The sequence below is a fragment of the Sorex fumeus genome, unplaced genomic scaffold, assembly GCF_029834395.1.
Source record: "Sorex fumeus unplaced genomic scaffold, SorFum_2.1 ptg000065l, whole genome shotgun sequence".
NCBI lineage: Eukaryota > Metazoa > Chordata > Mammalia > Eulipotyphla > Soricidae > Sorex > Sorex fumeus.
Window position 1 is genome coordinate 3888903 of NW_026606122.1, and position 5511 is coordinate 3894413.

Genomic DNA, 5511 nt, shown 5'->3' on the forward strand with positions numbered 1-5511 from the left:
TTGGGCTGGAGCGATAGCACAGCAGGTAGGGCGTTTGCCTGGCATGCGACCGACCCGGGTTTGATTCCCAGAATCCCATATGGTCCCCTGTTCACCGCCAGGAGTAATTCCTGAGGGCAAAGCCAGGCGTAACCCCTAAGCATCACCAGGTGTGACCCAAAAAGCAAAAAATAATAATTAAAAAATTAAAATTAAAATAAATAAATAAAAATAGAAAGGCATAATGTGCTCGCTTCGGCAGCACATATACAAAAATTGGAACAATACAGAGAAGATTAGCATGGTCCTGTGCAAGCATGACACACAAATTCGTGAGGCGTTCCATATTTTTAAATCAAATACAAAGGAGCAAACCGTAGATTCAGAGCAGACCTATCAGAGGAAACCCTCCAAACCTGAAGGCAATGGTGATATATAGTGAAAAAACTCACTGAAATAAACGCTTCACCAAGAATACTCTATCCGGCTAAATTCTCAATCAAACTTGAAGGAAAATACACTATTTTCTGCCTAAACAATAGTTCAGGAACTTCATAGACTCGAAACCAAACCTAAAAGAAGGGCTAAAGGGGCTACTATAAGACAAGACAAACCCCACAAGCACAATAGACCCTTACAGAAAGATGACACAACACCCAAAAACAATAATCTCTCTCCATGTCAATGATCTAAGTTTACCAATTAAGAGACACAGAGTGGTAAAATGGATTCAGAGACAGAACCCAACATTATGCTGCCTACAAGAAACTCATCTGAACAGACAGATCAAACACAGACTCAAAGTTAAAGAATGGAAAACAATCCTAAAAGGAAACAACTCCCTAAAAAAGCGGGGTTGCCCATACTAGTATCCGACAACATACACTTCAAGTTTAAAAAGATTAGAAGGGAAAGCAAAGGCCAATTTCTATTCATCAAGGGAAAAATACAACAGGAAGAAATCACACTCTTAAATGTATACGCAACTAATAAGGAAACAGCTAAATATTTAAAATAACTGCTAACAGATTTTAAGAACGACATTGCTAGCAACACAATAGTAGCTGGAGACTTCAACAACGCCTTAGGACCTCTGGACAGATCAACAAGAACAAAACTCAGCAAGGAAACCTTGGATTTGAAGGAAAAAAGTAGGAGAGGACTTATAGACCCATAAAGTGCTTTACACCCCAAAAAGAAAGAATACACATTCTTCTCCAGTGCACACGGAACGTTTTCCAAAATAGACCACATGCTAGGCCACAAAACATAACTCAATAGAATCAGGAAGATAGAAATAATATCAACAAGTGTTTCAGACCATGATGCATTGAAGATAGAAGCAAATCACACACAGATGCAGAAAACCAAATCAAACACCTGGAAATTAAGCAACTCAATGTTGAACAACGACTGGGTCAGGAAGGAAGTCAAAGACAAAATCAAAAAATAACTGGAAACAAATGAGAATGAGGACACAAGCTACCAGAACCTGTGGGGTGCAGCTAAAGCAATGTTAAGGAGAAAATTTATAGCTCTGCAAGCATTTCTCAGGAAGGAAGAACGTGCCCGCATAAACAACTTGACTTCACAGCTAAAGATCTTAGAAAACGACCAATAAAAGGAGCCCAAACCAAGCAGAAGGAAAGAGATCATAAAACTTAGAGCAGAAATCAATGACATGGAAACCCAAAAAAATCCGAAAGATCAATGACACCAAGAGCTGGTCCTTCAAGATAAAAAACAAGATATATAAACTACTAGTAAGACTCACAAAGAAAGAGAAAGAGAACCCTAATTAACCGAATCAGAAATGAGAAGGGGGATATCACAACGGAAACCAAAGAAATTAAAAAAATCATCAGAGACTATTTGAAAGTCTGTATACCATGTGTCTGACTATCCTCGCCAGGGCCCAACAGCTGAAGACCTGCAGGCCCCAACCAAGGCCTTACTGGGGCGACTCTCCACACACTTGGATAAGCCTCAGACATAACAAAACTGGCAGAGGAACCCAGGTGTGTGGGATCCGGGGCTGAGATCTCCAAGCCTGCACGGTTTGGGACTGGACCTGTCAGTAACTAGACAGTTACACCCTCCAACTGCCGTGTAACCCCAACAAAGGCCAGGATCCAGAGATTATCACAACAAGCTCCCGGGAGAGCACAAGGCAGAGTCTCCTACCCTGTGTCTGACTATCCTCGCCAGGGCCCAACAGCTGAAGACCTGCAGGCCCCAACCAAGGCCTTACTGGGGCCACTCTCCACACACTTGGATAAGCCTCAGACATAACAAAACTGGCAGAGGAACCCAGGTGTGTGGGACCCGGGGCTGAGATCTCCAAGCCTGCACGGTTTGGGACTGGACCTATCAGTAACTAGACAGTTACACCCTCCAACTGCCGTGTAACCCCAACAAAGGCCAGGATCCAGAGATTATTACAACAAGCTCCCGGGAGCGCGCGGCCTGCGGCCGCGCGACTATTCATTTACTTTTCTCTAAATTTTCAGGGTACCTTAAATATACTTAAATATCCAACCCGCACGGCAGAGCCTGGCAAGCTATCCGTGGTCTATGCCAAATAGACCAAATTGATATGCCAAATCCAGTAATAAATGGATCTCATTTCCCTAACCCTGATTATGCAGAGTCGAGAAGGATATGGAAGGAGAGGCTGATAAAACACCAAGGCAGACATAGACTACCAAAACGCAGAAAAACAAAAATGATTGTCTGTACTTTTAATGCTCGTACCCTGGCATCTGCTGCATCCATTGAAGACCTTATGGTACAAGCACGAAAGATCAAGTACGACATCATTGGTCTGACCGAAACGAGAAGACATCAATTCCATCATGCTGTTTTCGACACTGGAGAAGAACTGTTCCTTGGAACATGTGATAAAAGAGGCATCGGTGGTGTCGGTATCCTTGTCAACACAAACTTAGTCACGAGCATTGATTCATTTGAATGCCTAACAACCCGAATCGGACGATTACACTTGAATAAATGTGGCTCACTACCGGCAGTTTCTATCTTTGTTGTCTATGCACCAACATCCAGTTATGGTGAAAGAGAAACTGAGAAATTCTACATGGAGCTAGAGAAGTTCTATAAAGAAGATCACACCTTCTACAAGATCATTGTCGGTGATTTTAATGCCAAGATAGGACCAAGAAGATCAGTCGATGAACTCCACATTGGAACCCATGGCCTGGAATGGAATGAACAGGGTGACAGACTGTCTGAGTTCATCATGTCAACCAAAACCTTCCATGGTAACTCACAATTCCAAAAGGCTGAATCTAAACGTTGGACATGGGAGTAACCCGATGGACGGTTCCACAATGAAATAGACCACATCATATTCAATCGGCGGTTTTGCCTAACCGATGTTGCTGTTGTCCCAAAATTCCAAACGGGATCAGACCACCGTCTTCTTCGTGCAAAATTCTACCTCACAGAACGAGGAGAAAAGAATGCAAGGTTTAAGAAGAGGACTCCCAGAACAACCACCAACTGGGAACTCTTTGGCTCTGTTGCGGCAACATGGGAAGATGCCGTCATTGACAACATTGATGAGGAATACGATCGAATGATTCAGCACCTCCATGATTGTGCAAGGAATGCCAAGAGAGAGATAACCACAAAAAACCGTCTTTCTTCGAACACTCTTGAACTTATTCGCCAACGTGGCTTGGCACGTGCCTCAGGCAACCACAAGCAAATGTCCGAACTGGCAAAACAGTGCAGAGAAGCCATCAAGGATGACCTCAAAAACAGGAGAGCAGCAGTACTGGTAGATGCAGCAGAAGCTGGAAAAAACATTCGTAATGCCCGCCTGTCCTTCACCAACTACAAAACCAAGATGACTGCCCTCCGACATCATGATGGATCTATCACATCTTCCAGAAGGGCAATGGAGAAGATTATTCATGACTTCTACTCAGATCTCTTTAATAGCCACATCCACTTGCCCACATACCACATACCACATGATGGATATGTCGTTCCCAATGTTCTCCCTTCCGAAATCCAACATGCCATCTCGTCTGTAAAGAAACAAAGAGCACCTGGCCCAGACAAGATCAGACCTGAACACCTGAAGAACTTACCATCAGTACTCATCAATACATTGGCTCGACTCTTCACACGCTACCTGTCTGAATGCAAGGTTCCATCCCAATGGAAAACCGGCAAGACTGTACTACTATACAAGAAAGGAGACATCCACGACATTGGCAACTATCGCCCAATCTGCCTATTGTCTGTCATCTACAAACTATTCACTCGAGTCATCCTGAATAGGATTAGCAGAACACTAGATGAAGGACAACCATGTGAACAAGCTGGATTCCGAAAAGGATTCAGTACCATCGACCATATCCACACAGTAACCAAGCTCATTGAGGTATCTCAGGAGTTCAAGATGCCACTCTGTCTAACGTTCATTGATTTAAAGAAGGCCTTTGATTCTGTTGAGACGGAAGCGGTCATAGAAGCCCTAGCCAATTAGGGTGTACAAACTCAATACATCAGGATCCTTCGTGAGCTCTATTGCGGATTCACTACCAAGATCTCACCATTCTACAAAGAAGTAATCATTGATGTCAAGAGAGGGGTTCGACAGGGTGATACCATTTCACCAAAACTCTTCAGTGCCACCCTTGAGAACATCATGCGATGGCTGGAATGGGAAAACATGGGAGTGAAGATAGATGGTCGGCAACTACACCACCTCCGCTTTGCTGATGACATCGTTCTAATAACACCAAACATTAACCAAGCGGCACAAATGCTGAACGACTTTGACCGTGAATGTGGAAAGGTCGGACTACAGCTGAATCTTGCGAAGACAATGTTTATGAGAAACAGCCTTGTTCCTGACGCTCCATTCGCTCTCAACAGAACCACCATCTCCGAATGCAACAGTTATATATACCTAGGTCGAGAAATCAACATGATGAATGACCTGGCACCTGAGTTGCGCAGGAGGAAGAGAGCGGCTTGGAATGCCTTCAAGAGCATTGAAGAAATAACTAAAAGGAAAAAGAACCTCCAGCTACGAGCACATCTCTTTGATTCCACTATTCTTCCTGCATTAACATATGCCTCAGAGACCTGGACCCTATGAAAACAGGATGAGAACACTATTCGGGTCTCTCAAAGAGGAATCGAAAGAACTATGCTTGGAATATCACGATTCACTCAAATGAGAGATAGAATCCGGAGTTCTGATCTTCATCAACGCTCAAGAATCAGGGACGCTGTCTCATTTGCCAAGACATCAAAAATCAGATGGGCTGGACACGTAATGAGGTTTACAGACAACCGCTGGACTAGAGCCATTACTGATTGGATTCCACGAGACATCAAAAGATCACGTGGACGCCCACCTATAAGATGGTCAGACTTCTTCGTCAAGACCCTAAATGATCGGTTTGAGGCTCTACATGTTCCTAAAACGAATAGATACCATTGGGCTACGCTAGCACGCAACCGGGATGAATGGAGACGTTACTGGCACCCGCT

The 5511-nt window shown here is 43.8% G+C and overlaps 1 non-coding gene across 1 annotated transcript; it reads left to right on the forward strand.

Moving 5' to 3' along the window:
• The first annotated feature begins 225 nt into the window (after positions 1-225).
• Positions 226-331, forward strand: LOC130036781 (U6 spliceosomal RNA). Its single transcript, XR_008794448.1, has one exon. It is a non-coding gene; the product is annotated as a U6 spliceosomal RNA (small nuclear RNA).
• Positions 332-5511: the final 5180 nt, after the last annotated feature.